We start from the raw sequence: 16,472 nt of genomic DNA, 5'->3' as shown, positions 1-16,472 counted from the left end.
ACATATATATGTACTGTATATATATTGCACATTTTGGAGATGTATTATTAGCTAAATAATGGCAAAGAGTTAGGTTATTTGTGATTTGCTATGGTGTTTTTTAGTAGGTGATTGGAAACAAAACATGCCTAACAGACATGAATTCATTCAACAATACCTAAATGACAGATTAAAAAAAACCTTAATTTCACAAGAGAAAGGTTCTTTGCTTTATGCATTTGCAGTCCAACGGTCAAAATTTAATCTACTTGTTTTCTTTCTAACTGAGACCTGACAGGCAGAAAAGTGTGTGTGTAAAGGTAAGTAGGTGGTCCAGAATTTCATTTTCACCAGTGTGGTGTGGTTTTGAACCCCCTCAGTGTCTGTCAGCTTGTCAATTTGCTGCACCAATTTTTTTAACCATATTAGCCAAAACAGCAGAAGCTATTTTCTCATTTGTATTCACTTTCTAAAAGCTCATCGAATAAAAAGAAAAAAATATTTCAGTAATTTTGCTTTTTTGTTGTCATGTTTTATTATGTTTACACATACCCCATTTGCAGCTATCCTTGGCCATTATGGCAGAATACAAAGAATATGGTTTTAAAGTAGTCATGTTTGTTTATGCACTGACATTCTCGGACCACACAGGAATAAAATTAATATAATTTTCACAACTGACAAAGATACTGGGTTACTTAATATAACCTGTATCCTTTAGGGACCTCACAAGTCCTCAAAACGAGCTTTTTGCACAAGTTAACTTTATTTTTAAATTTGACTTAAAAAGTAACAGGATGGTTTTTGATAAGCCCCCTGTAGCTGAGCAAAGCCAAAAACACCCTCTTTATACATTCACCTTCAGGTTAATTAACACATGGGGAAGGAGCCATCTCACCTAACTGCCACTCTCTGCACGGTCTCCTGCCAAAAAGCAGCAGCAGGTGGGCCAACCAGCACAAACAAATTCTGCCTTTGTAGGTTACGTTAATTGCATCCCACTCGAACAGAACAGAACAGAACAGACCAGGTGCTGCAGCCAGATGGGGGATGTGAATCTTACAAYCACGGTTTTACAGAAGAATTCAAAAATGTCCTCAGTTTGACCAAAATTTATGACTTTTTTGTGTTGAGTTACCAGGTAATCAGTGAAGAAGAGACAGCCTTAATGAGAGCCAGAGTATTTATGAACCTCGTTTTTTTTTTGTTAATTAACCCTTTAGACTATCTCCTCCTCATCCCTTTGACTTGAAACTTTTTGTTCTTCCTACATAACCTTACCTCCAGAAACTCACTGAGCCTGAAAATAAGACACAACCTCCAAGGTTGTGTCTTATTTTGTGTTATGTACTACACACACACACACACACACACACACACACACACACACACACACACACACACACTTCCACGATGAGCACTGATGCTGTAAATCTTTTGCTGAGGAAGTCCCAGTTAAGGAGCTGGACAGTGAGGGAGGAGAACATGAAAAGGACTAACCATAGAAGTTATTTATTTATTTTTTATCACAGGAGACAGTTCTTATCATGTCCCCCTTGATGAGAACGGGGAGGAGAAATTTTATATCTCAAGGTCAGTTCTTAGGAACGAGAAAAGGTTGATAAAGACAGGGGTGCACACTGACAAATTCATCAGTCTGACAAATTCACTAAAAACTATACAGCAGACAGTTACCAGTGCTGAAGTTCCTCTTTTCACCAAATAAACCATCAGCTGGTATAAAAAAAACTGAGAAGCAATTTATTTTTGGCCTGTTTTTGATATAATGGTTTTACATCAGTGGTGTACCCTTTTTCATTGAAGTTATTTATTACAACTTGACTCCTATGAACATGTATTTGTTGAATGTTTGTTGAAGGATTGGCATCGGTTGGTTCTGCATGCGTCTTGGTGTGGTCATCTTGAGTTCAAAATGAAAATTTCCAACTGGTCTATTTGGTTGTAAATTTGTTGTGAGCTCCCTGTGGAGAAGCATCAGCTGGCTGTGTGGTTGTGCTGTCAGTATTATGACGAACCTAAATGTGAGTGTTGCCTCAGTGCTTAAAAGTTGCCTCTTACAACGGCAGAGGGCCAGTTATAATAGGCATGTATTGCCACTGTTATGTTTGTAATAAGATTAAATGTCTGTCTTGTTGAAATATAGAATGTCTTCCCATTTTAGATTTTTTTTCTTCTTTTCTCTTCAAACCAAAGCAGATTTTTACAGCAGATAACCACACCTTTATATTTAGATGGGTTTGTGATCGCCTTGAAGGCTTTGCAATAAAAAATAAATAAATAAACTGTTGTGCCTTCTCCTATTTTAGCAAATATCTCCATGAAATGTATTTTAGGGTTGATATTTTCAATTCTTTTTTAGTACTCATGATATTTAATCTTTTCACAGTTTGTCGTGTAAAATATAAATTTAATGTATTCTATGTGTCAGACCAACACAAAGTAGAGCATAATTATAAAGTAGAAGGAAAATACAGGATTATTTTTTTAAATCCAAATATAGAGCTGTATTTGTTGACAAACACTTTTAGATAAATTTAGGCAAAATTTAGAGCAAATAAACATACACCTCTGTATAAGTGTGTTTCTGTATAAATACATATTTTCTGTGAATGCCTGAGGTTAGAACATAAGTTATCAAACAGCATCATAAAGCTAAAGGGATACACCAGACAGGTTCAAAATATGTTGTTAAAGGGGCAATATTATGTATTTCTCAGGCATACATTAAAATACTATACCATAATAAAGTATCTATGTCACCTTTAGCTGTTATTAAAATGCCTAACACCTCACAAAGCACAGTTCAAGCTATGGCTGTGTCCAAAACGACAGGCTGGTTCCTCCGGAGGACCCAGACTACCCGGTCGAGGTGGGCCRGGTCCTTGGTAGACCAGGAGGACCAGACAAAAAGAGGCTGTGAATTTGGACGGTCTAGACTCTCATCCTTACCCTGGCATTCGTCATGTCACCTAGAAACCATGACGACGCTAAACAGAAGCAAAAATAGATCAAATTTAGAAAAATATCAATATATTAGCATTATTAATATCACAAAAAAATAAAATGAACTTAAATGTAACATTTGAAGAACTAGTTGACCCGCTGTAGGTGCGTGCTTTTTTCGCGTTTTTATGACAAAAATAATATTTAAAAACACATCTATACAAATGATAAAAGTATTAGAATTACAACCGCTAAAAAAAAATATTTTATATCGCCATATTTTTATTTAAAACATATTATTTTCTCTCGCTTCGTCCTCCATTACTTGCAAAAAAAATCTCAGGTCGGGCCGCAATGCATTATGGGATATGTTGGACCGGGAAGGATCCATCGGATCAGTCCTTCGCTTCGGGCCAGAGTAAGGACGTATTTGTTGGCCACATCGGAGGAGTCTTCGGTTTTGGACAGCCTTCGTTGCGGCGCTGTGATGTATGCGGCTGACGAATTCGGCCTTCGGAGGACGTGGCCCACCGTTTTGGACACAGCCTATGATTACAAAATGAGCAAAAAAAATGGCATAACTGCAAACCTATCAAAACATAGTCACCACTTAAACTGACGAGCCTGGCAAAGAAAGCACAAGCAAACTGAAGGAGGTACAAAGATCCACAGCTCAGGTGTTTGTCAATAAGACAACTCCACAAAGCTGACATTTATAGGAGAGTGRCAAAAAGAAAACCAATCTGAAACATTCAGGCAGATCTGCAGCACAACGAAACTGTTCAAATCAGGAGTGTCCAGTCTTGGTGCTCCATGGTCGTTGTCCCGCATATTTTACTTGTTTTCTTGATCCAGCCTGATTCAGTTTTTAAATTTCAAGTTCATTGTGTTAGTCTGTCAAATAAATTCCCAGCAAAGAAAAATGTTGACGTTTGTGGTTGTGAGGTGACAAAATGTGGAATAGTTCAAGGGTTATGAACACTTCAAGGCACTATAATATTATTAATAATAATGCATTTTAATTTTAGCACATTTCATGACACCCAAGGACATTTTACAACATTAAAGTTACAAAATTAAACAAAACAAAATGACAATAAAAACACACTAAAACTAAAACCTAAGCTAACTTGAACAAAGTTATGTGTTGTAATTTGAAGGTTGGAAGAGAGTCAATGTTGTGGATGTCTGGGGAAGAGCACTGTAATGTACATTTTTATTGTCTATTTTCTCTGAAAAAAATGTATTTAAAAATATCATAGTATAGAAACAGTTCCCTCTCAATCACAGAGCACATAATGCCAAAATGCCTTTCAGACTCGCTACTGCAGGCAGCCACTAATGCCAAAGTGACAATATGCGAAAAACAGGAAGTACTAATGCCCACTGACCAAAAGCCGAGATAAATATTTGGGCAGCTGTTCAGAGGTCTCACAGTTAAAATGGCTTAACTGAGCCTCTTTGTCAAACATCACACAAGCAATTATCTGTATAGCTGATGGAAAATAATAAACACAATAGTTGCCGTTTTTGCATTTTCTGTTTTCAATACTCAGGACTGACAATACAGTTGCAGGTGCAGACTATTGTCAAAAAAAAAAAAAGAAGTAATTTCTTCTTTTCAGAACTTGTGGACCTTACAGACAATGACAAATCCACCAGAACCAATCAGTTATAAAACAGAAAATCAGCCACTGATTCAGTTCTTTTTGTATCCATATTCAAAGCCATGGGCTGTGCGCCAGAGATAACAGATAACAGTGGAATAAGATATTCACTCTCTTTTGTATCTGAATTAAAATTTATTTGAATAACAAAGTAACGCATGAAATGTTGCTTTCAAAAAGATACTGAGGCCATTTTTAAAACGTTCCTCCATGTGTAAGTTTTATCTAATTTCTACACACCTAATAGTTTCCAAACCTTCATCTGTCACTCACTTTTGGGTTTGGAGCAACTTCTTTCTGACAGTCATGCTTGTCTTTTAAATGCTGAAACACTTTTGAACCCAAACAGTTGGGAATTTAATTAAGCTTCTGTTATCGTTCCTTTGAATGTCTTCTTCACGAATTGCTTGTATTGCAGGAATAGCCTCCACTGTGGAAGCAAATATTCAGCAGACTAAAGAGAAARGCTTTTCAAAGTTGACCAGAACATTTACTACCTAACTTTACCTTCCTCATAGTATTTAATGCATGTGTTCAAAAATGTAATGACGAGCAAAATGCATGGACTGTACTGACTGTACCAACTCAGAACCAAATCCAAGGTTTCCTTGTGCATAGATTTATTTTTATTTTTTTACTCAGGTGCTCATGCTTCCTTTTTGTGTCCAAATAGCCTGGTGCCATGGCCTCCATCTTCTACTGCTTATAATAATCTAATACCATCAACAAAGCAGACAAAACTATTGATGTCATTAAATATTCCAACTGGATGTTTTGTGCAGTCCCAAAACCTCTAATCTGGTGACGTGACTTCTGTTTTTCTGTTCACATTGAAATCAAAAGCCAAACACAACACATTTTGCACATTACCACCAATATTATTGGAAWTTTTTCCACACAATTTCCTAAACTGAAAGACTGGATTCTTACTTCTCTTTTCATTTCAGCCCTTGTCACCTGCAATAGACGAGCCAGAATTTTTTATATCGGTGGCCAGACTTTGTCCACTGATGCTACAGGAGTGGCCCTGAAAATGATATTTTCCCCCTACATGGATCCAATCATCWTTCTTTCATTTACTTACACAGGCACTATCTACTATGTAGAATTACATCATGAGTATTGCCTATGTCAGCAGTTAAAATGATCATTCTGTATGTAGAAATAGATTCACCAAACGTTTGCTGGCAAAGCAGCATTTGGGGTGGCCACTGAGGTGATCAAAGATTATTTCTATGATGGCCATGGCCACCCCTGGCTACCCCATGACTCCACCCTTGGTCATGGGCTTTGTACACACAGATTAGAGTCATAGTTTGTAAAAAAAAATTCTCTCTGTGAGTTAGCCCTGTGGTGAACTCGTTCAGCATATTTATTTATGAAAATGACAGATTTGATAGACTCCATCATTTCAACTAAGATCAAGTTTAATTTTTTATTACAGCTTTCATTAAGAGCTACCACATCAACAGGAGGTAAACATGAAGAGACATTTTTTTGCTTAACGAAAGAGCAGATGAAAACTTCAAAAACAGTCAAATGACTTAAAAAAGGAGGGATTTAAATGATCTGCTTGTGTCCTGGTTAATCTCATGTAAAATCGAATGAATAATAAACTAAATCATTTCAAGCCACGTGCTGTAAACTCTTCCTCCTGCTGTGATCAAACAGCATAGTTAAAACAGCCCAATTCAGGTTGCGCCTTTTCATTATTCATTGCAACTTATTTGTGTCTTGTGCAATTTCACGATGTCATGTGACATAACATTGTTTTTTTATTGTTTGTCTGATCACCTAAAATGCATAAAACCCTTAAACAAAATTTTATAAATATACAAAATAATTACACACACAAATGGACCAATGGATAATGGAGGGTGTGTGGAAATATGGTGTTTGGTGAGTATTAACATGATTAATTGGAGTTTCCAATTAAGTGAGAAAGTGAGTCCTTGTTTGACTGTTTTGGTCCAGGTTCCCAAAACGTTGTGTCAATGAATCTTTTTTATTTATTTATTTATTTTTTAGAAGTTCACATGAGCTGTTCTTGGCTTCTCCAGATTTGTTTATCCTTCATCTGTCAAGATGTTATATTTAATATATTTGCAACAATTGACTTAATTTAATATCTCTTGTGAGGAGATTTAAAACATGAATTAGAGGACTGCAAGCTAAAATATAATATACAGTGAAAAACAAAGGTATGTTCAATGTGTAACACTTATAGGCCTCGCAGCTGACTGCGGCTACAAAAGCAGTATCAGAAAACAGTTCKTTTAGGAGCCTGAGGTGTGAATGAAGACACAAAGAAACTGTTTTAGTTTGATGTATGTGTATTACTGATTTTTTTCTTTTTTTTGAGAAAAAAGGAAAAAAGAACAAAACAAAAACAACAACAAAAAAAAACAATTACAAATACACTAATTCAAATAAACCAATTCAAGAGTCCTAGAGGTCTTGTCCTTTTAGCTCGCCATCGTTTGCTCAGGATCTGAGGATCTGATCCATCATAAAAAACCTGACCTATAAAAGGCCAAAAAGAAACAATTAAATATTTTATCTAAGTATGCAACATACAAATGCAATAAATATAAATTCAAATACAATTAAAGTTTTAGTAATTAAACTAAACATTTGTCAGGTTAAATTAACCATAAAACAAACAAAAGAACAATCATATTTCAAGCTAATCAATTTAAGATTAAAGTTGAAAAGTTGAAATCAAAGTTAACTTTCAAAGTATCAATCAAGTAAAACAAATTAACTCAAATACTCAAGCAAAATGAGGAAAAGAAATATACTGCGCAATATCAATTTAAATGTAGCTACATCCTATTTTTAATCAATAAATCTTGCACAAACCCAATGGTTACCTTTGAGCAGAGTGCCAGACTACAATCAGCTGTGAATCCCAGTGACGGCCCAGGTAACGACCGCTGACAGTCTAATAAAACAATGCTCCAATGATCAATTGAGYAACATTTTTATGGTGAACAATACTGCAATCAACCCAGCAAACTCACCAATAGTTCAAATTAGTTGTTTCAAGGATTTGGATGGATTTCCAAGATGAAACTTTCAGCAAGATGCCAACAGCCAGCCACAATCACAGTGGAACAGGTGTGAGTGAGGAGTGTTACTGCACTGGAGGCGGGGCTTTAAATAAGTTGGCAATTTTAGGGCAAAACAGGAAGTGGGCCCGCAAAAATAAAAGTCTTGATTAATTGACTAATTACGGGTTACAAATGACTCAGCATAATTTATTTTTCATAATTCAAAATCATGCAACATACTTAAAATAAATAAACAAAAGTTAAGCAGAATCATATAAAGCTAAAAGAGCAAAAAAGCAAATGAATTCACTAAAATTAATTCAAAGTAATAAAACAGAAAAAATAGGAATATTTATGAATAAAGAATAATGATAACAGATGCTAAAGCAAACTAAAGTTTGTTAAAAATCAAATGTCTTGATTTAATCAAGCATTTTTTTCATCTATTCATGGAAAACGCAAATAGAAAAGTAAATAGCCCCATGCACAAAGTTTGAGTACCTCAGAAGATTCAATCTGCTGAGATAAATGAGCTTGCCATGCTTTGTTTACTGTCATTATTAGGAAAATCTGGGCGCCGCAAAATTCATTACAAAGACGGACAACTTTAATCTTGTCCAAACAATCAACAGCAACAGGCTCCTCAAAGCAGCTGTCTGGAGTTTTGAAATTCATGTGATTTATTCCAAACAAAGCAGGACAAGGCTCTGCATTGTGCTTGTTTCTTAAGGTTCTGAGAAAATTGCAGCAATTAAAGAGAAACGGAAGGCTGAGATAGAGTCTGGAAGACTGAAAACAACTAATGAGAAAAGTTCTTTTCAAATTTAAAATCCCACTTTGTCCGCTAAAGATATTCAGGAAGATTTTGCAAATGTGAGAATTGGTGTTTATATCCCAGCAGATGACCAATAAGCTACTTTCTATTACCTAAAGGTTTTTACACATATTTCATGTTTTTTTTACCCTTTATTATATATAGTATATTTTGACTGGAAAACTGTATTGTCAATCCTTCAAAATAGCTTTTAATACCTACATACTTAACAATACTTTATGCACTTTCCACCTCACATATATCCTATATTGTAACCAACCCAATGTTAGATAAAAAAACATAAATACATAACAATTTATCTAGAACTGATGCAACAGTCACATCAAATACAAAAACTGAGGATATCATACAAACCAAATAAATAGAAAGTGATATCAGTGTTCACCAACATTATCAGTGGAATCAAACTGGTGAACATGATTAAGTGTAAAGATGCATTACAGCGTGGAGGTTAAATTGGTACACTCCAGCATTAAAATCAGCAAGATTACATATACCTAAAATAGGAATTGTATCATGAAGCAGAAACTTTTTTTTCTGTAGAATACAACTGGAAATAAAGTTTGAATCAATCTTGTTTCTGTTCATGTCTTAAATGATGGAAAATGTGTAAAGCTTGCAAGAATCTGTGCAGAAAACAATGTTTTTTTTCTGAGGGAGTCAGCACAATGTCTGTTTTCATCTTTTTTATGTGCTGAATAGTGAATGGGGAAAAAAATGAAATGGGAGGACCAAAGCCTTGGACAGACTGGAGGAAATGAGGAAGAAGAGCAGAGATGGGAGTGAATCGGGGAGGCTGATAGTACTTTATCTCACAGCAAAGACTATTTGCACCACAGATTCTGACACAGAAAATAATCCCACTTTCATACCATTTCAGGTTTCAGCCATGAAACTTTATAATTCACTTTATTATTATTTTTTTATCTACATATAAACCGAGGCTGCAGTTTCTGCCATGAACTGTGTAATGAAATTATAATTGATTTTATCGATTTGAGCTCCACAGGTTCAGGTTTCCCTCAGTTACTGTGGACAAAGTTGCAGTTTCTGTTTCAGGCTGTAAACATTTTGCAGAAAATGAGTTTATTATAGATTTTTGTTGATGAGCATGAATGAGTGATTACATAAAACTCAACTGTTTTAACCTTAAAATATTACTTTCAGCAGTCACAATGTGGAGCTGAATTTCAAGGTTTACATTCTTCCAATGGTGTAGATGACCCCCTTTACATTGGCTTAAGACCACACCATGCGCTACATGATCTTTTAGATCCTAAATGGGTGGATTGAGGCAAATTTGGAAAACTTTCAAGTGTTAAAGCAGACATGATGCTGTGACTCTGTCCCAGAGAAGCGCTTCTGCTAAATAATGACACTCTATAAATCATCCCAACCTCTAACACTCAGGGTATTTCCATAGAATGTCACACTTAGCTCAATAATAATGACATGGTGAGTTTGTAATGTCAGCATGAGGCCATGTGTGACCAGTCGTGCTTTGAATTCTGGACTTCCAAGCCACACTAGTGCACGTGGACCACGTCATGGTTAGCTTTCTGCTGCTACTGTGCTCTACACAGACAAAGAATTGCTGCTACCACAACTATCATGCCAGCGGCAAAAGTTTTCTTTTTCTTTTCGGATTAAAGAATTGCCTTTGAGGAAATGTATTTTCGGATGCCAAGGATGACATGGTTCTTAAGAAATGGTTTGTTCGACGAAAAAAAATGATATATTTGTTCAAGCCACTTTACGGATGATATCTTTCCGAACAAACGGGAATTCATTATCAGTGGACTAACAACAAGATTATCACTAAAAGATGCAGTTCCAACACTCAGAAGGAAACAAACACTGTTGTCATTTGTTCAGGTAAGCTGAAAACCCGCTCACATTGCTTTATTTGGTTGTTTGGTCTATCTATGATCTATGGTTATAATTTATAATATAATATGATCTGTGTTTTTTAGTTGGATTACACCACATTTTTGTAATAAATAAATTAGCTTAACAGGCACATGTGAGGATAACTGGGAGATATCTTACCAAGCTGAAACGTTGTCTCTGTACTCGCTCTGGTTCTTCAGAAAACATATTTTCCAGGTTCAATGGTTAGGTTCAATTGTATCCTGAGCTGCCATTTTCTGCCAGTTTCTGCTTTTTTAATTATTATTACACCAAAATAGGCTACAACACTACATGTTGTAAATGGCATGAAGCTGTTCTGATGACATGCAGAAATGGGCATGACAAAAGCGGTGGGATGTTCTTAAAGAGACAGAGGCCAATTTCAAGACATTTAGAAACAGCTATGATACAAAGTCAAATTTATTTTTGATAAATACATACAGACAGCATTTTCATAACAACTGAAGGTGACAGCTATTTATTATAGGAAATAATTGAACTATATGCCTAAGAAACTCATATTGGCCCTTTAAACAACTGAAGGGAGTTTGTGATCAATAAATGCTATATAGTGCTATATAAATAAATTTTACCTTACCTTACCTCAACTCAACTCAACTCAACTCAACTCAACTCAACTCAACTTAACTTAACTTAACTTAACTTAACTTAACTTAACTTAACTTACCTTACCTTACCTTACCTGACACCCCTGGAGGTGGTAAATGCTATGTCAGACATCAGAACGTAACCAACTTTTGTTTATGAAGACAGAAAGGACACATGATAAAACACATCAACTCTCATTCTCTGTTTAAACCTTATGGCTGCAATGAAAAGAATGTATAAAAATACAATACTGGATCTAACATTCAGTCAATCGGTTACAAAATGTCCTTCATAGCCATGTTGAAAGAAAAATTCTGTGGTCATGAAAATTATGTCTGTTTGAGAAGTGTCAAATCAGTGACTAACTGGTAAAAAAAAGCCTTCAATTTGCTAGGGAGCATACAAATTGGTCTCTGGAGCAATTGAAGAAGGTCATTTGGACTGAGGAGTCCAGATTTACCCTGTTTCAGAGTGATGGGTGCATCAGGATAAGAAGAGAGGCAGGTGAAATGATGCACCCATCATGCCTATAGTGATTATAATGCCTACTACAAGCCTGTGGGGGCAGTGCAATTATCTGAGGTTGCTGCCGTTGGTCTGGTCTAGGTTAGGGATATGAGCTTTATGCACAAGTTTATTACCATAATCACTGTAAACACATAGGAACTTAAAAGTTTGGTAGAACATAGATCTTTCTTTATTTCATAGCTGATGTGAAGACACAAGTCTCTGCGCCTCAGTGGAGAGTTTTCATGATGTCACATAAGGTTGGAGAGTTAGAATCAGATGGATGAGACCATTCCATCGGTTATGATTCGGCTTTGGGTGGACTGGACTGGCACAGTCCCGATCGGTCTGCCAGCTCCCTCTGGAAAGGCTCTGTGGAACCCTGGTTCAATTGCTGCTGCTGCACGTGCTCCACACTGCGTCGCGCTCCCAGAGTGCCGCAGTGCCAAACTGAAAAAGGATTTTTCCACAAAACGGCTGATGAGCCAGTCATCATCATGGATCAGAAAATTCTATCTGAATCCATTCCTGGTAAATGTATTTTTGGCACAACTTTGCGCGTCTAACTGTGTCCATGTGGATGTAATAATTGTTAATCATGTGGATGTAATAATTGTTAATCATGTGGATGTGATAATTGTTAATCATGTGGATGTAATAATTGTTAATCATGTGTGTCTGGTGTAAACAATAATCATTTTCACAGCATGAACAGTTTCTCAGAATCACCTCTAAGGGTCGCCAATGGAACCAAAACCACAGAAACGTGCGTACGCCAGCCCTGGAGCTGGCGTGGGGCTGCGCACATTTCCACGTTCAGTTGAATTTTGATACATCCAGAGTTTTGTGTGGAAAATGACGTTTGCAAGGTTTTTGTGTGTATGCATCGTTGATACACGAGGCCCCAGGTAGGTACGTCAGTCGGTAAGAATATCCGTTACAGCTTCTTACTCGCTTGGACCATCCGAGGCAGTTACTCTTTCAGCGTTAGTCTGAACTCAAGGCACAACTGGGTCTCGTTGCAAAATAAAAGTCCTTCCCAGCGGAAGGTTTAACCAAGTTGCTGTGGTGTGTCCCTGCCAGGATATTTGTCCTTTGGCGCATGAACGAATTACTCAGCCAAAACGTTGCTTCTCCAAGAGGAGAGAACAGCTGTTCCATGTTTTGAAAGAAGTGTGTCTCACTACTCGGTCCGGACTGAATATTTGTCACTGAAGAGAAACGTTCCTAAGTCCGGCCCTTTTCGGATAGGTCAGTAAAAAAAGAGATTAGGAATGTTAGTTCAGAGACTGCTGTCACCAGTCTGAAACTAAACACAGATTAGGAACATCTGCACATATCATGTTGACCTGTTTCTCTTTAACAATTAAAGGGGCAATTGTACGTGTTTCTCAGGCATTCATTTAAATACTATACCATAATAAAGTATCTATGTCACCTTTAGTTGTTATTAAAATGCTGTTTTTATGTTTAAATAGAAAATAAACTTATCTTCTCATCACTTCCTCTTCTAAACGCCTTGAAATTGGCCTCTGTCTCTTTGAGAATCACCTTCCGCTTCTGTCCCATCCATTTCGGTGCAGGGGGGTTCGCACACGCACTATGATGCATTTTACTTGGCATCTGAAAATGCATTTCCACAAAGGTATTTTTAATCTGAAAAGAGCTTCACTGAGTGAGAAGTAGTGTTAGCTCAGCAGACACTTTCAGTTTCACCCGAGAGCCTGCAGGAGTCATGGGCAGGGTGTGTGGGGAGGAGTGGGGTGCTCTGCCATGAGGAAGCTCTGCTTAAAGACACGTCCCAGGGACGTTTCTGGTCCCCAAAGGCGTTTCTGGTCCCCACCTGTCATTTTGCTCCTCTGCATGGCTGCCTAAAAACGCTGCAGGATTTCTCAAACATGCATGAATGAGTCAGAGCAAGGCTTTGGGCATGTTTTTTATGAGAGTATAACATTATAACATGATATAAAAACTCAAAAAAGGTTGATTTTACATATCACCCCCTTTAAAAAATGAATTATTTAAACTTAAAGACATTTGCAATATGATTCAGTCAAATAAGACATGAATGTTTCATCATAAAACTTCAACCATAATGATTAGTTTAGCTAAGTGAGACATTTCCATAGAAAAATCCATGATATAGCTAAATCACATAGAGGGAGAAAAGGTCCTCCTCTCTCCTGTAACTTGATAAACATTGTCTCTTGATTATCAAATGTGTAATAACTCTTATTTAAGAGAAAAATAATCAAATAAAAAGAAAATTATTCTGTTTATTATCTGATTAAGAAAAAGAGAATGTCTCTTTATGGTTAAGATGACCTGTTATGGACTAAATCCAGTTTAAAGGACCCATCCGTGGCCTGAGGTCAAAGACAGTTTTCTTGTTTGTTCTGCTTGAGGTGAACACTACAGACTTTTGCCCTTTTTTTCCATTTGTGCTCTGACTGATGTCACAGCTGATAAGGTACTAATACTATTTGGCAGAACATTATTTCAACAAACATCAAACCATTTCCTTATTCCACACGAAATTGCATTCAATAAGGAACGCTAACAGAAAATCAAAACTTAATTTAAGTGCTCCAAAAATGAAGAACCTGTCATTGTTCTTTGCACAGATGATCCGTTCATCTTTAACGAGTCTTTAATGCATCAGCAGTAATTATGTTCCAACTTCACTCTGAGTTTCCGGCTTCAGTCTAAGTCATTATTTATGTTTGTCAGTTCTTGCTTCTTGACATTGAAATGAATTTACAGTCCAACACTCTGCACAGCTGGTCCTCTACATTATTGAGGGAAAGTGAGGGGGAAAAAATCCAAAAGTGAAGAAGTTTTACTCTTTTAATTAGAGTCTGTTCTGAGACAACATGAAGCATCTGTCACTAATTGGATCAGCAATGGACACAGCTGCAACTCATTTGAGTCCTCCTGGTGGTTTTCCTATTTAAGGCGGGTCCAGTGAGCAGGTCATCGCTGATACATCGCTTCCTATGGGTAATGATCCTCAGCCTCCAGTCTTACACTTGTGATCCTGAAACTATTAACCTTGTGCTTTTTGTGAACTCTGTGTTCAGTGAAACTTGCCTGAAGATCCTCNCAGAGACCACCCGGAGAAGAGGCTTTGATCGCCTGGAGGCGATTTTTGAGGAGGGGGTACTGAAGCATCTGTCACTAATTGGATCAGCAATGGACACAGCTGCAACTCATTTGAGTCCTCCTGGTGGTTTTCCTATTTAAGGCGGGTCCAGTGAGCAGGTCATCGCTGATACATCGCTTCCTATGGGTAATGATCCTCAGCCTCCAGTCTTACACTTGTGATCCTGAAACTATTAACCTTGTGCTTTTTGTGAACTCTGTGTTCAGTGAAACTTGCCTGAAGATCCTCAGGATTCTGGGACCTGTTAACCACCCGCCTCTCTCAACATCACTCACCAGAAAACCAACGCTGTTGTCTGTCTGCCTCCAACGCTCACCTGTAAAATACTTGAGAACTCACCTACCTGTAAAGTACTCACCTTGGATACTTACCTCGGATTTGAACCCTCTCCTCCACGTGCCGCTCGCCTCCTCGAACTGTAAGATCTCTCATTATTATTATATCTCAAGTTCCTCCTTCAACCTAACTACTTACCTGGATACTCACCTCCTTCCCTTTCCCTCCGCAGCCTGGATCCCCTGTACATATCCCTACCACCTGTAAATAAAATAACACTTACCTTTTATCCGGTCTCCATGTCTGTTGTCTGTTAAACCTGCTCATCTTTGACTTATACCTGAAAACCTGACAGAACAGAGCTAGATGCCACGAAATCAAGACCAAAGTAAAGCCTCATATGTCGATGATGTGCAACATGTTTGTGACTGAATGTGAGACTTTTTGAATAAAACAGAATATTTGGGATTTCATCCTAACCTTCACACCTCGCTACACGTTTGCCTCCCTTTCCATGAATACCTTTCAAATCAACTCAGTCCGTCTGTTCATCTGCCTGTCTGCCCCTCCTCAGACCATTTGCATATGCTCACACCCACACACTTACTTTTTCTGCATCAGCAATGAGATCCAGAGATCACACATAAGAGGCTCTCCACGCCCCCTCATCCCTAATATCATCTTGATCTGTTTCCACTTGATTCTAGTATTCAGTTGCTGGCAGTGAGGAAATTCGCTCGGAGACTGGGCTGATGCCAGAGACTCTCTGCGGTGGTTCACTTTTTTCTTTTTCTTTTTTCTTTTAAACCACAGCAGCCCATTAGGTCATACATTTATTACTCCTGACAGACTGAGGAGGAGCAGGAGTAGGCAGTAATAGATGAGGCATCTAAAAGTTACATTTTCATCTGAGGATAAACGTAGTGAAAAGTAAAAATTCAAGTCTGCTTTCCATCTTGTCTATTTTTTTTCCTGCTGGACTGACTGGGCTGGATCTGAAAGTAAATTCTTGTTACAACATGATGAGCCTCATTTTCTTGTACCACAAGCCCACCCTAAAATATGTCACTCATAAAATTAATTATTAAGTTGTGGTGGAGCTTGACACGATTTCTCTGTGCAAATTGCCTGTCATGTAAACTTGACCTCATAATTTCTGTATTTTCATAAATGAGGAGCTGGAACTTAAAGAGTTGGTTCAGATCTTTTTAAGTGATTTTTTGCCTGTTGTAGATACAGTGGGGAAAATAAGTATTTAGTCAGTCACCAATTGTGCAAGTTCTCCCACTTAAAAAGATGAGAGGCCTGTAATTGACATCATAGGTAGACCTCAACTATGAGAGACAAAATGTGAAAAAAAATTTGAGAAAATCATTTTGTCTGACTTTTAAAGAATTTTTTTGCAAATAATGGTGGAAAATAAGTATTTGATCAATAACAAAAGTTCATCTCAATACTTTGTTGTATATCCTTTGTTTGTTTGTGTGTGTGTGTGTGTGTGTGTGTGT

Source organism: Austrofundulus limnaeus, unplaced genomic scaffold (assembly GCF_001266775.1).
Source record: "Austrofundulus limnaeus strain Quisiro unplaced genomic scaffold, Austrofundulus_limnaeus-1.0 Scaffold244, whole genome shotgun sequence".
NCBI lineage: Eukaryota > Metazoa > Chordata > Actinopteri > Cyprinodontiformes > Rivulidae > Austrofundulus > Austrofundulus limnaeus.
Note: the sequence above shows the minus strand (reverse complement) of the source record.